Below are 16,235 nucleotides of genomic sequence, written 5' to 3' on the forward strand. Positions count from 1 at the left end.
TAATAATTGTTTGCAGGATGACTGAGTTCTAAAATTCTATTGCAGTACTGTTAAAAGAAAAGAAATCTGACATATCTTGTAATTGGAATAAGGGGCCGGGGGGGGGAGGGAGGAGAGAGAGAGAATTGTATATTTGCTCCTAAGTGTCACAAATAAATATTAAAATCTAACAAAGAGGCTAGACTATAGGAATCCTAAATACGAATAGTGATTCTATGTACCTAGTGAGTTTATGTAAAATCTCTGACCTTGATCGGAGGATAGACCTCTTTAACACAATCAATACAGGTGCAATCCGATAAGAACATTCTACTGTTTTATTAAAGTGCATCTAATTCAAAACTCAATAACTCTCACAAATCCTTAATCAGAGAAGACATCCTGGGAGGTATTTAGGTGAGTGATCTTATAACTCTTGCTCTCTCCTTGTTAGGATGGCATTTTACAGATATATATGTCTGTTTCCTCTTTGCCCTCTCTGCAATAATTCTCTCCCTTTAGCTGCATGGTTTTGTTGACTGTGATGCGTTTTGCAAACTTTTTTTTATTTAGAGAGGCTGAGTCAAATATCAGTCTTTGCTTACCTCATCCCTGAGCACGGCCAAACTTGTAAAGGGCAGATCTGTTTTCCTTAATGGCATATCGGGGCCTACAAACTTGTACGCAGCATATGAGTATTGCTCTGGAGGAGGGACTCCATTCACACTTCCTTTCTCACCCAGGGTGATCAGGGCTCAATAAAAATAATCTCTCCAGGTGCTGCATTATGTGACAGTTTAAATAAAATGAAAGCAGAAAGCAATTATTGTGTTTCTGGAAATGACTTTAAATCAAAATGATACATATTGAATAAGACAAAATAAGCACAAGGTGGAGAGTTCCACCTGCACTGTTTACTGTGAGGTAATTATTATCCTTTCCAGGTGATCCTCAGCATGCTCCACGATAATGTAAAAGAAATCGCCATTTGGAACAGTTGAATTGAGTGTTGATTTATAGTCACTGACGTTCACAGAAGGCAGATTGAGGGCATTAGGTCTTTGGTTTAAGTGCAAACAACTGCACGCAGTTAGCTATATGCATGGCTCATGGCTTTAGCCCATACAGCACTCCAGGCTTTTGGGTACAGACCATATTTTTAAAGAAATCTAATAGGTTTTCAGATTTAAACTCTAACTATAGACTACACGCAGTCACAGAGATCCAGCCCGCTCCATGGTCACTATCGCAGCTTCAGGACAGCTGTAGCCTCCACAACAGCTGTGCCCCTCCCTGGTGTTTGGCCAGTAGGCCCCCCCTCTTTCCCCTCCCCCTTTTATTTTCATTAGCTGTAATAGAGATCCAAGACAGGGAATTCAGGTTCCAATTCCAGCCTACCCATCTCCAAAATCTGGGGGTGTTTGTAATGGCCCCAGCAGGTAATCAGAGGGACTAGAGCTCAGGAACCTTCATCACCAACAAGACTAGCACCATTAGTGACTCCATTAGTAAATGTCTGTTCTTATCCATTATATGCACTAGCAGTTGGAAGCAGACAGGACACAGTTAGGACTCGCAGCACCAAAGGGATAGGTCCTACAGCTAGAGCAGGGAGAGTAGGTAACATGCTGGCTGAGCTTTAGCCCAGCTGATCACCTTTATTGGGAGCTGTTGCATTTGCATCTTAAATTCTAGTTTAGGGTTTTGTCTAGTTGCAAGGCAGCCCTAGCGACCAAGCTAGCTCAAGGCCAATTTGTTTAGCTAAGGAGGAGTTGCCCTATCTAACTCTCAGCATGCTTGGGCTTTTTTGCATTTAAGTGTTTGGGATGGGGTGTCAAAAATACAGCTGGGGCTGAGAGCAAAACCTTTATGAGAGGAACATAAGATGAGTTGGAGGGAGAGAAGCATCTACGCTATGCTGTAAAGCAGGAATGAGAATTTTCTCAAAGGCTTGGTGTGGAGAACCTTTTGCTATTAATTTGAGCGTGCAAGTCAGAATCGTGCTGCTTTTTCTACAGAAGATCAATTTATGTGCAGACTAGCAGCTGTAAGCGGAAGCCAGATAAACGAGCCAGGGAAGTGGTGGAGACTCCATCCCTTAATGTCTTCGTATCAAGACTGGATGCCTTTCTGGAAGATATGCTTTAGCCAAACACAAGGTCCTGGGCTCACTACAGGGTTAACTGGGTAAAATTCTATGGCTTGTGTTATACAGGAGGTCAGATTAAATGATCTAATGGTCCCTTCTGGCCTTAAACTCCACAAATCTGTGAATCATCTGCGAGGACTATATATTTGCAAATAAAAATGGATTAGGATAATTTAGCAATATAGACCCTGAATCTGATTTTACTGGTGTAACCTCATTGTGCTAAGATCATAAATGAGGTTGCAGCCAGGTCCAATATATGAAGTATAAAGCACTGTAAGTAAATTCTTCTCATTGTCACCATCTTCTCCATACTGTCTGTGGATCGTTCCTCTCCTAGCAGGTCTGAATGGTTCTTATGGCAGTCCAGTACTGTGCAACCCAGTCTTCAGTGGAAAAAATATGTCATCCTTACAGATCTCAATCACTCAAATTTGAATCACTGAGTTATAACTGAAAAACCGCCCCTTGTGGGGTGGAACAAAGCAACTGTGTAGCAGGACCCATGGTCCTACACAACAGTTTAGGACAGGAAGGGAAAAGCATCATTTTCAAATTGCAATAGACTGAAAGATTGTTGGGAAGGGAGACCAGCATGTTAGATGCTTTATTTTGTCCACAACTACATATAGCAGTTTTATATTAATCTAATACGGCCATGCTCTGTGAACAAGTTCTGCGCTTATGCCACAGAGGTTTGGCTGTAAAGAATTCCCACCTCAGATGGAAAATAAGGATACCAGAGAGCTAATTAAAAATGGGAATTTGAGATACGCAACAAGACTTTAAACTCCGCTGGCATTTAATGGAATTTGCTGTGGTGCTAAAATAGTATTTCACCCCCTGTCATTTTGACATGAAAAACATTAGAGAATATTTGATTTTACTGTGGAACAAATTATGGTAATAATGAGTCTTTGAGAGAAAAAATGTGCACAAACTGGCACAATCTCATTTAAAATGTGCATGTTAAAATAGAGCATATACATGAGGAGATGGCTGTTACTTAATCAACAGATATTTTATGAGATGTATGCCCTTTCAGTGTTGTGTTTGACAATTCTTTTTAACATTAGCTATCTAAACCCCACTCCTATTGCATGCACTGTCAGCCTATATGTGTTATGGGTGTTAGAAACATGTGAACAGTCAGACTGCAAGTCCTGTTAGACAATCAAGAATTCAAGGTGGTGCCAGAGCTCATTGGGCAATTAACTTCCCCCTATATTTGCTGTTTGACAGGGTGAGGGATTGGTGATTTCCATACAAACTGGCAACTAACTCCCACATTCCAGTTTTGACCATGACTCTTTCTGTGACCTTGGGCAAGTCATTTAACTTGTCTGCCTCCATTCTTCTGCTTGTAAAATGTAAATAATCATACATATCTCACAGGAGCATTGTGAGATTCAGTTAGTGGGATAGATTCAGTGATGATAGGACCTGCTCCAGCTCCCACTGAAATCAGTGGAGAAAATCCTGATGACATCAGTGGGGTGGAATCAGGCCCGTAATGCTGGGAGGTGTGCATTACACTTCCTTGCACCACCAAGCACCTTTTGCTACAGGGAAGCGTCACTGTGAGGGAATGGAGGTGGTTTCACCATCACTGTCTTCCCTCAGGTTTCTCTTTGGCTACAGCAGCTTTAGTTTATGGCCAAAACGTCATAAGTGCCCTACCAGGGGAGTCTGCTGAAGGAAAGGATTGAATCAATGCACTCCTGCTCCCTAGGCCACAGCCCTTTTTTAAGTAGCCCTGTCCACTTTTTGGACTGTGCTGGTCCCTATATCTCTCCCCTTCACTCCAGTGCAAGTTAGGCAGTGACTATCTCTGCAGTTATAAACTCCCTCTCATCAGAACTTCTAATTCTTTGGTCCTTCACTAGTATTTACCTTCATAAAACCCTAGGGTGAATTTGTCCCAGCCTTTGTGAAGCACTATGTAAGTCCTAAGCACTATTGTTATTCATCACCTGCTGATTATGGATGATAATTATGGAATGTTCTACTTAAGGAAAAAAATGCACTGAGATTTTGCTCAGTTGTAAACCAGAAACAGTCACAACAAATCATATATACTGTGTTGTTGTATCCATGTTCATCCAAGGATCTCAGAGAGACGAGGAGGGGGAGGTAATATCTTTTATTGCACCAACTTCTGGTGGTGAGAGAGACAAGTTTCGAGTTTACACAAGCTCTTCTTCAGAACTCTTTGTAAGCTCAAAAGCTTGTCTCTCTCAGCCCCAGAAGCTGGTTCAATAAAAGATATTACTTCACCCACCTTGTCTCTCTAACAAATCATATGGTCCTTTAAAGTCTGAAATAAGTATGTAATTATGGGTCTTTTTTGTGAATTAAACAGGAATATCTGTAAGACAAGTGCAGCAGGTCTTTTTAAGAAAAATCTTACCTCTCCGCCCCAGAATGAGAGTGGGAGATATGCCATTTTATTTGGCTAATCAGCTATATATTAATATAAACTAATTAACTGCAAATGTTTAAGCGGTGAACACCAAATGAGAGGACTTGTTTCACAGCTGGGATGGCTTGTTTTTATAAAAGCATCTAAAAATAAAAATCAAGAAAAGTGTGTGTGTGTGTGTGCGCGCTTGCATTTTCCAGTAATATTTTATATAAGTATACTACTCTGACTAACTAAACACAGAAATTCAGGCTGTGAACATCTGACAAATTTTTCTGCACTAAACAAGCCTATCTTTTTAAAGTCCCATATAAAATCATTATGACTGATACAGTCAGTGGCCTTGTGTTTAAATAGATTTTGGTTTGGAATGTGGGTCTCTGTGGTGTAGGCTCCCGGGCTTACATGGCACGCAAATGCAGGCAAAAGAAAACAGTAAATGTGAGCTGCCAAGAGATCTTATAAAGAATTTGCATAAAATCTTACTGATAACTAGAATGGGGAAGGCAGACACCTTAATGGAACCTTTGATTATATCGTCACGGTTAGCAGCTGTCCCAGCCAAAAATGCAGGAAGCATTTAATGTAATCTTTCTGTATAACGTAATCAGACTGTATCTGAGGGATATCTTACACTACTCTGATCGTCAATGATTAAGTGTGGTCAAGGACAGTCAAAGAGTTTTATTGCACATAACTAGGCGTGGCAGAATTCAGTTTTTTTAAGTAATTTGGATGGATAATATCGATGTTTATTTGTAAACTTTTTTATTTTTATCAATTTAAATGTTCACAGTTGTGTGAAATTATGAGGGGAAGGGGTCAAGATCACATGTGAAAATATACAGAGTAAATATCCTTAAATCAAACTCTAATAAATTCACAACCAGCATTTTTCTTACTTTGCCTATCTATAAATTTCTATTATTATTACTGGAAATATTTTTTGTCAGTGTGTATGTGTACTGTGAAATCAACGTTTACCAACATTTACCAATATAAATTGAATCCTTCCACGCTTAGACATAACTTGGCAAAGACTAAGGAAAATGTGTATGAATTTAATGACTCAAAGCTTTTCTTACTTACCCAACAGGTGATTTTTAAAATGTACTTGCTTGCCTTCATGTCAAATGCAAAGTGAAATAGATGGCTTTAAATATTATTAGTTGGAGAGAGCAAGAGAAAGAACAGCAGTCCTCTGATGTCAGCCTGCAAATTGGTCTAAAGAGGACCTGATGGCAAACAGAGAGACTCCTAGAAATCCCAGGAGTGCTGTAAAAGATGAGACTATAGGAATAGTGTCATTCCATGTAGGACAGCATTCAAATTACATGACAAATCTATGCAAGGGATAGTAACCACACTGTTGAAGAATGGAAATCTGCCCTTTAAGAATATGTGCCTTCTAATGGGGGTCTCAGGAGAAATCCATTTTAGATAACCAAGAGCTGAGGATGCTGCAGATCATCTGCCTGCCTTGTTTAATCTCTCTATAATGTAGAGAAGTCCATAGGAATGACTAAGGAGATCGAGGGATTTGGAAAGTGAGAGCACTGGATTTGGGAGAGAACTAATAGGTACTTCTGAAATATGTTCCCTGTCTAAGGGTATGTCTACACTACAAGACTATTTCGAATCAACTTAATTCGAATTTGTGGAATCGACCTTATGAAGTCGAAGTTGTGTATCCACACTAAATACACTAGTTCGACTGTGCGAGTCCACAGTAATGGGGCCAGTGTCGACTTTGGAAGCGGTGCACTGTGGGAAGCTATCCCACAGTTCCTGCACTCCCCGCTGCCCATTGGAATTCTGGGATTTCCCGCCAATGCATGCTGGGGGGAAAAATGTGTCGAGGGTGGTTTTGGGTAACTGTCATCATTGAACCGTCAATCATGCCCTCCCTGAAAGCGGCTGCGGGCAATCTGTTCGTGCACTTTTCTGCTCAGTGACAGTGCGGGCGCCACAGCACTTTGAGCACGGATCCCGCTGCAGTTATGGCCGTTGTCAACTCCTCGCACCTTATCGTCCACCTCTTCCACAGTCAGCTGCTGAGAAATAGGGCTACATTTCAATGGTGCTGCGAGCACTGGTGGACCATGGGGGACGTTTTACCAACATCAACGTCGGGTGGCCAGGCAAAGTTCATGACGTGCGTGTTTTCAGGAACTGTGGTCTGTTTAGACGCCTGCAGGAAGGTAGTTTCTTCCCGGACCACAAAATAAGTCTTGGGGATGTGCAGATGCCTATAGTGATCGTCGGGGACCCAGCCTACCCGCTAATGCCCTGGCTCGTGAAGCTCTGTGCAGGCGCCTTGCACAGCGACAAGGAACTCTTCAAGTACCAGTGAGCAGCGAGCAGCGTGACCTGTGACTGTTCAGTTTCTTTACAGAGAAGCTGAAGCTGCCCCTGTTTCTTTACCAAGTGACTGTTGACTAGCATCTGCAGTTACATACCCCGCCCACCCCGCTTCCCCAACTTCCAACACACGTTTAAAAATAAAATACATGTTCCACTGTAACTTTACAAAGGTTTCTTTATTGATGACTTTGCGTTACAGGGTTGAAACCGGGACACGGACTGTGCTGGGTAGGGTGTGCAGTGATGTAAAGACCGCCTGTAAACTCGAGGAATGACAGGCTCCTGCTCCCAGAGTGGTCTGCAGTGCCGGACTGGATGTTTCAACGGAGCCTGCCATCCCTCCTTTTTGGGACTCTGTGTGCGGGGGCTATGTGGCCTTTTGGCGGGGGAGGACGGATACAGATTCCTCTGCTGCGTGGCTCTGTGGTCCAGGACAGGGACCATTGCATGAGATCTGTAACCCCCCTCCCCCGCTACAAAGTTACGTACCCCCCCACCCACACAGAACCTGCAAACCACCTCCCATACCGACCAGGGTGCGTACTGACTGCAGTGTGTGTGTGACCTGCTGCTGATCCTGCCCCCGTGTCTGTACTCTGGTAAAGGTGATTGTCCTGTCAAATTACCAACCCCCTTTCCCCCCTTCAAACACAGTCTCCTCTAAAAGAACATGACGGAAACAGTAATTAACAGAAAAGTATTTTTTATTATCAATGAATAAGGGGATGAAACTGGGATGGGGGCTTGGGTGAGGCGGGAAGGAAAGAACTTCTCAAAATTTAGGGTATGAGAGCTTTTGGGTACTTGAGCACTCTGCTGGGGTGCAGTGACAGTTTACACGGGCTCTGGTGCCCCTCCTTCTGGTTATTTTGGGTGAGGGGGGTATGGGACTTTGTGGCGGGGGAGGGCGGTTGCAGATACACTGCAGGGGGGCTCTGTCCTCCTGCCTGAGGTCCTGCATAACATGCACAAGGCGCAGGAGCATGTCCGTTTGCTTCCTCATTAGTCCAAGCAGCGTTTGAGTCGCCTGCTTGTCTTCCTCAAGCCACCTCTCCTCCCCTTCGCTGTGTGAGCGCTGGTACAGAGAGAGGGTCTCCCTCCACTGGCTCTGCTGGTCCGCCTCGTCTCGGGAGCACCCCATAAGTTCAGCGAACATCTCATCCCGTGTCTTTTTCTTTCGCCGCCTAATCTTTGCCAGCCTCTGTGAGGGGGATGCTGTGGCGGGTCTGGAGACAGTCGAAGCTGTGTGATGGGAAAAAGGGAGTGAATTCCTTGCAAAGATAAATTTTTGTGAACAATGAACACAGTCTAGTTTGTCTCTGTGAATTCTGGGTTGAGATCCCAGTGCCTGATGGGGCAAAAACCATTTTCGCGGGTGGTGCTGGGTAAATGTCGTCAGTCATCCCTTCCTCCGGGAAAGCTACAGCAGACAATAATTTCAAGCCCATTTTCCCTGGATTGCCCTGGCAGACGCCACAGCGTGGAAACCATGGAGCCTGTTTTGCCTTTTGTGCCTGTCACCGTATGTGTACTAGATGCCGCTGACAGAGGCGGTCCAGCAGCGCTACACAGCAGCATGCTTTTGCTTTTGCATGATAGCAGAGATGGATACCAGCCATATTGTACCATCTACCATACCATAAATTGGTAATAAGATGGGCATGGTTACCAGTCCTTTTGCACTGCACCATTTGCTGCTGTCATAAGTGCCCCTGGCTGCTCTTAGCCAGGGGCGCAAAAGCCAAAATTGGGAATGACTCCCTGAGTCAATCCCTCCTTTTTGGTATCTAAAAATAGAATCAGTCCTCCCTAGAATATGGGCAAGTGTACTAGAGAACCACTGTATCAGAGAACCAGAGAGCACAGCTGCTCTGTGTCAGATCCTGCATAGATTATGAGTTGTATGCTATTCACAGGGGGTGCTCCTGCAACAACCCCACCTGTTCATTCCATTCTTCCCCCAGCCTTCCTGGGCTACCATAGCATTGTCCCCCCACTTGTGTGATGAAGTAATAAAGAATGCAGGAATAAGACACAGTGACTTGTTAGTGAGAAATGAGTGGAAGGCAGCCTCCAGTTGCTATGATAGTCCAGATAGGACATTAAGGAGTGTGGAGGAGAGGAGCCCAGCATCCTGCTGCTAGTCCAGGGGCAATTGAATCTTTTCTTTACACATGAAGGGTGGGGGCTGATGAAGCTCAGCCCCCTGTTGCTATGATGATGATGGTTATCAGCCATACTGTACCATCTACCACGAAAAATTAGGACCAGGCGCCCTTGATTGACCTTACCGATGCTAGTCGGCATGGTTACCAGCCCTTTTGCACTGCCCCATGTGCCAATAGGCTGATGATGAGAACGGGTACCAGTCATTTTGTACCATCAGCCATCCATAGCGTGGGGGTAGCAAGGATGTTGGTGTTGAGTGCTGCACCATCGCGTCTATCTGCAGCATTCAGTAAAGATAGGGTGACATGTAAAAGAGTCAAGAGAGGATTGTTTTCCCTTTCACTTCTGGGGGTGGGTGGGGGGCTGCGTAAATTGCCTAGCTATGCCCTGACCCACCGCGGACACTGTTTTTGACCCTAGAAGCATTTGGAGCTCAGCCAAGAATGCAAATGCTTTTCGGAGACAGCAGGAACTGTGGGATACCTTGCGTCCTCAGTCCCCCCTCCCTCCATGAGCGTCCATTTGAATCTTTGGCTTTCCGTTACGCTCATCACGCAGCAGCGTGCTGAGTCTCTGCTATGCCGTCTGTCCGGAGATTTTTTACAAATACTTTGGACCAGGCGTAACATTACAGTAATTCCCCTAATTAGATGCAGGAGTCTCCGAGCGAGATCACCCTGAGGACGGTCACTGAAGGAGATAGAGAGCGCATGCTGCGTGAAAGCCAGCACAAACCAGGGCCCTATGCAGCCGTGCTCGGGGAGGCAATGCTCCCTGAGTAGCTCATGAAAGCCTCGCGCGGAAAACTGTGCTACCACGGAGCACCCAATAAGGCAGCTCTCCCCAGGAACCTCCTGCGGAGGCTTTTCGATTACCTCCAGTAGAGCTTCGTGGAGATCTCCCAGGAGGATTTCTGTTCTATCCCCATATATAGAGAGACCTCCTTTTCACATACTTCAGATTCCTGTTATATTAAGAATAAAAGTTTACATGGTTAAAGCACTTACCGACTGCTCCTTCCCCTGATTCAGGATCCGGGTTAATGGCCGGGGACGGTTGGTAGGGGATCTCTGTGACGATGATGAAGAGATCCTGGCTGTCAGGGAAACCAGCGTTGTAAGCGCTGTCGCCTGCCTCGTCGTCCACAAACCCTTCCTCATCTTCCCCGTCCGCGAACATCGCCGAGGAACTGGCCGTCGACACTGTCCCATCGTCAGAGTCCATGGTCACTGGTGGGGCAGTGGTGGCAGTCTCCGTAGCGTCCATTTGCCGCTTTGATTTTTTGGTAGCCTTGTCTGGGGTCCTTGATTTTCACGCTGCGCTGCGTTGCATCCCGGCTGTATCCTCTGTCTCTCATGGCTTTGGAGACCTTCTCGTAGGTCTTTGCATTCCGTTTTTTGGAGCGCAGCTCCGAAAGCACAGACTCCTCGCCCCACACACCGATCAGATCCAAGAGTTCCCGGTCAGTCTATGCTGGGTCCCTCTTTCTATTCAGAGATTACATGAACTCCTCTGCTGGAGAGCTCTGCATCGCTGCCGGTGCTGCTGAGCTCGCCCCGATGTCCAACCACGAAATGAGATTCTAACTGTCCAGACAGGAAAAGGAATTCAAATTTTCCCGGGACTTTTCCTGTGTGGCTGGTCAGAGCATCCAAGCTCGGACTGCTGTCCAGAGCGTCAACAGAGTGGTGCAGTGTGGGATAGCTCCCGGAGCTAGTAAGTTCGATTTGCATCCACACCTAGCCTAATTCGACATAGCCATGTCGAATTTAGCGCTACTCCCCTCGTCGGGGTGGAGTACCGAATTCGAACTAAAGAGCCCTCTAGGTCGAATTAAATGGCTTCCTGGTGTGGACGGGTGCACGGTTAATTTGAATTAACGCTGCTAAATTCGAATTAAAGTCCTAGTGTGGACCAGGCCTAAGGGATGGAAGCAGTTTCCAGAGTCATCATCTGTTCATCAATCAAAAGCAAGTCAGGATTACCTTTTCTATTTCAATTATTGAGTCCAGGCTGTAATGAAAGTGAGCTGAAGCTCTAGCAAGGAATTTTAGTCTCTGTTACAATTCTGCTGACAGACTAGTGTCCTAGAAATAATAATATATTGAGTTTAGATGCTGCATTCCAAAGGATCACAAAGCACTTTACAGATGGTCTATTTTATATACAGGGTAGCACATCACCGCTGCTGACATGCAGCCACCTCTGGAGTGGACGACAGCAGTTGTTTGGCAACATTCCATGACAGTAAATGAAGGAAAGTGAAAAAGAATACTAGGTCCATTTGAAACTGTGGGGAAATGTAAGTGGACAGAATGTATCCATTGAAACTGGAATTTGACCAGAGCACTGCAGCTAACACATTACTCTTGTGAAAGTGCCATGCAATCTGTAATGACCATGAATAGTCAGGACCTTGATTTTTACTCTCTTTGGAAAGACCTCCAACATTACAATGCATCAAAAGAGCTTAAGCATTGGCTCAGTACTGACTGAGAGGAAAGAGTGCCACCTACTGAAGCATTAACACCACACCTTGCAGCAGTTTGGGTTTTCTGTGAAGGTGTCCTATTGAAACACTGGCCATTCCCAATCCTGTTTAGCTTGTGAAATTTGACAAGTTATCTCCCAGGATGGAATGGCTGCGAGTTAATCATAAACAGGACTTACATGAAGGTGACCCCTGACTTTAGAATGAAAGCAAATGCAGAGAGTAACTCAACTGATTTCTGCCTGTAAGGTTTGCCCTGTAGTGAATCTGAGTCCTCTCTATAGCTGGGAGCAGACAGGAACACTGAAATGCAACCTTTACTCAGATTAATTTTTGCTAGATTATCTCAGGATCTGATCATGGTCTTGATTTCTTTCATGTGGGCCTCATAGATTTGCTCTGTACAGTTAAAGTTCTTTGAAGGGTTTAGGATTAAAACAGGATTGAAATATGGTAGAGAACTCTGTAATGATACATTAGAAGCTTAGCCAGATAATCTAAATGGATGGAAAAATTTTTTGGGTGTAATTTACTTCAAGATTAATCCATTGCACCTTGGGAAGGTGTGGAGAATTCTAACTGTTTAGAAAGGTGCCCTGTCAGGAGAGATCTTTTAGATGGGAAAAGCACATTTTCTAAAAACCCCAGAAAAACAATTGTCTAGGGGAGGGGGATCTCATGCACTGCCATTCCAGCCTGTTCATTGCAGAACTAGTTGAGGAAATCTGCCCTTCCATTTATGCAATTTTTGAAGAACACATCCTCTGCCCTGAAAGGATCCAGGACCAAAGAATGAGATGATTTGCCTATGCCTAGACATAGATGGATGTAGCTGGTAGTCGAAAGGGGGAGGGGGGCTACCTCCCTGATGGGGGGAAAAACAACAACAAAAAGGTTCTACAGTGATTGGATCTAGGCTAGCTATAAAAAAGGAAAGCTAACTGGTCCCACAGAAGGCCATTTGACCTGAAATGGCAAAAATCTGAGGTTTGGGGGCTGCTTTTAATCTAGGGCACGAGGGTGAATGAACCCCACATGGGCTATGGTAAAATGGGTGTTATTAAAATCCCTCCAAACGAGCCTGCAAAAAGTACCCGGAAGTGTATTACAGCCACCTGCTACTGTGGTTGCTCCCAGTCTGTTCTCTAAGCAGGGGGTAGTGGAAGAACAGGAACATCATGGATTAAGCAGGCTCCTCCTCCTAGAGGTATTATTACCCAGGGAAGTTGGAAGTCAGAGAAAGCTGGAATTTGGATTTCACCCAAGGGATTTCTCTTGTGCTGTCTGTAGGAAACCTTTGAAAAACAGCCTCTACTTTTTCCTGTATTTCCTTTGGTTGAAACCAACCTTATTCTTCTGCATGGACTCCAGCTGAAGAAAGGTCATTTCCTTGACATACAGACAGGCTTGGGGATCTTTTACTTTGCTTAGAGCTGGGATGAGGAAAGCCTTTTACTATGCATTTTGACTAGCAGGCTTTGGAGGAAAATAAGGTTTTGTATTACTGCTTAGTGGTTGAAAAGACTTACTCAGGCTTCATTGTGAGGAGTGGGTGAGCCTCTTGGTGATACCCCAATATAAGGCACAATAGGTACTTGGTTTGCAGTTTTACTATTTCTAGATGATGGTTATTTATAGTCCTCTTAAATTCAGGCCCTCGCACCACCCCCACCAAATGAACAGATCCAACCACATTCTTAGGGGAATGTTGTCTCTCATGGACTCTGTGGGGTTCAGGAAGGCTCATGTGTCTGCTCATTTGGGCATTCACTACTAGACTGTCCTGTCTCACAGCACTGCCTGTGTCCTCCCTGTTAGAAGTACAGGGTTGCCTCTATAAAAAGGTGGTGTGCTGCACCCTCTGAGGATAATTACACTTTTGCAGATATTCAGCACCTTCCTGGCATTAAACCTCCACCAAAGTCACATTGGGTCCTTCCCAGGGACAGTGTAAAGGGCAGGCAGCATAGGAAAGAGTTGCTGTGAGATGGCCGAGGGAGAATGAGAGCTCAGTTGACTCTGTGTCTCAGCGCTTTTCTGTGTGATGATTAAGGCTCCAGCCGTGTCAACCATCTTCTCCGGAAAAGTCCGAAAAGGCTATCAGAGTGCAGTACTTTTATCACATTATCTCTTTACTTTTAGCGGTCACAATAGTTTGTAGAGATTAAGAGGGAGACAAAGGCCTCAATAATTTTGGAATGTTATGTGCACTCAATAAGGCACCGCAGAGATTTTTTTCCATAGGAACCTAAAAAGTTGAATGTGAAATCAAGGGAAAATGTCCTGCTCAGGAGTCTCTGTGCTAATAAGATATAGTGGCAAACTTCCCCAGTCTGCCTCTAGACAAGTTAGGAGGATGTTCCTTCATGACCTTCTCAGCAAGGTTCATTCTAAACTGGAACTTGAGTCATTTTAAAGAAAAGCTCATAGTCTTTAAGAGATGGAGGATTAAAAGAAGAGTCAGGGGTTTCTTCTGAGTCCTGCACTCATGGAGATGTTTGATCAAAGGGCCACATCCAGATGTCCCTGAAGAAAGGGGTCAGTAACTCTGAAGAAATCTGAAATGGAGCCAGAGGGACTTTGCTGGAACTGGACGAAAGGATTGTTGTCAGGCAACAACTAGTGGTCTCAGGTGATCTTGTTTGTTTAAAACTCAATAAACAGATTTACAGGTTGGACTTTGGTTCAAAGTTAAACAAAAAATAGAAATGTAAGAAGACAGTTAAAGAGGCAAGATTAAACATGTGTTTTCAAATCAACTGGCCTCTTAAACTGTCCTTGAACACTTCTTTGCTTTGGGTTTCAGATGGGTTTCTCCTGAGTGCACATAAAAAGTCACATTGTTTCTTGTAGATTCTCCTAGTCTGAGACTTGGATCTTTATCCAAGTTCTATTCCATAATCAGGTTTGTTATTATCATATAAATGTACATCTGAACTGAGCTCAGTGCAGGGAGTGAGGGGCTGCTGTCTGGAAGCTAGTTATGGCTCATTTATTCTCAGCCAGTGTAACCTCAGAGTGAGTTAAAACAGTGTCAGGGCTGCTCTAAGCTATGTCACTGGAGACCACTGAGATCGTTTGTCCATGGAGGATCAATAGCAGCACTGTGCCTCAACCCCACTTTTTCCTCCTGCAGGAGCTAACTCTCCTGGCTTTCCACCAGGGGAGTTCTCCATTGGTGCATTGCAGCCAGAATCCATCTCTTTTTGTGTTTTTTGTGCAGTACAAAGGGAGCCAAGTAATGTAAGATCTAACTCTTTTGGGTTTCTTTTCAATGTGCATGCCTCTACCTGATGTGAGTAAGGGCAGTCCAGACAGAGTGCTAAGGATCCTCACTGTTGTCCATTCCCTTTGTTTTCTCTACTGCCTAATCAGGTGGCTGCCAAATGCACCTTTCTTCTACTGTTCCAGTAGACCAACAATTGACAAACAGGACAACAAGGTTAGCAATTGTTTTGTGAATGGTGATAGGGATCTAGATGGAGACCACCAGAATCAAAGCACCAATGATCTAAACTGGGCCTTCAGAGGGAAGAGGCAAGTGCAGTAGCCCACTGCTTCACCCCTGATTATTATACCATCACCTTGGTTCCGTGCTGCTCTGCTGATTGGGTGCAATTGACGATTGTGGAGCAGGCCAGTGCAAGGCCTATGCGCTACATATGTAGGACTGACGTGGTGCATAGGTCTTGTGCTAGCTTTCTGCACAAGGGTGAATTTCATCCATGGGAATTATATTGGTGCTTTCTATGAAGGGCTGCTTCTGAGTGCTAGATATGTGAAGAAATCTACTCTCCAAGCATTGGCTATGGCAGGGCGGAGCTCACTGGGAACTACACCTGTTATTAAGGTAGTTAGAGTAGGCCTACTAAATTCAATAAGACTTGAGTGAGTTTATTCCTGGATAGACTAGAGAGGTAGGACATCTCTCCAAGGTGTTTACTTGGCTGGTTCTGTCTTGTCCCACTGTGGATGTGTGCATTTGTAGTACCAGTTATTTGCATACTCTCCTCTTTTGAGCTCCAGGACTCACAGAGATCAGAACTGCCAAATGCAACGGTGATTAGATTAGCTGGTTCCATAGGAAATCCAGCGTCAACCAAGGACCAGGGTGGGTGTACTTGAGAGACTGGAGTCCATATTGGTCCTGTTGTCAGACTTACTTTCTGCAAGGAGCCAATTCTTGGAATAACATTTCATAATCTCTGGTTTCTAAATAGCCAGTTTTCCCAGACCAAATTATTCTGTCCAAGGTGTTTTATTTTTCTTTGCACGTGCAGTAGAATGGTGTGAAAAGAAATGGGGGAGAGGGAAGAGTGTTAAAATGACTGTTAAAAATTCAGAAATGTAGGAGAATAAAGAGAAAAACATAACCTTCTCCCCCTGCCAAAAATCATCACAAAAGAATAATAATGTTTTTCATTTCTGCAGCACCTTTCATCTGAGACTCTCAAAGCACTTTGCAAACATGGATAAAGCTTTGCAACTGTCAAGCTTCAGATTGGAAATAAGGCATAAGCTGTTAACACTAAGGGTAAGTAACCATTGGAACAATTTACAAAGGGTTGTGTGGGATTCTCCATCACCGACCATTTTAAAATCAAGACTGGATCTTTTTCTAAAAGATATATTCTAGGAATTATTTTGGGGAAGTTCTATGG

At 44.3% G+C, this 16,235-nt stretch overlaps 1 long non-coding RNA gene across 1 annotated transcript in view; it reads left to right on the forward strand.

Annotated features, from left to right (window-relative positions):
- Positions 1-16,235, forward strand: part of LOC123365953 — a 49,903-nt gene that overhangs the window by 7,098 nt on the left and 26,570 nt on the right. The window contains exon 2 of the long non-coding RNA XR_006577852.1: positions 16,006-16,108. This is a non-coding gene — a long non-coding RNA (uncharacterized LOC123365953). The remainder of the gene's footprint in view (positions 1-16,005; positions 16,109-16,235) is intronic.

This window comes from Mauremys mutica, chromosome 3 (assembly GCF_020497125.1).
Source record: "Mauremys mutica isolate MM-2020 ecotype Southern chromosome 3, ASM2049712v1, whole genome shotgun sequence".
Lineage (NCBI taxonomy): Eukaryota > Metazoa > Chordata > Testudines > Geoemydidae > Mauremys > Mauremys mutica.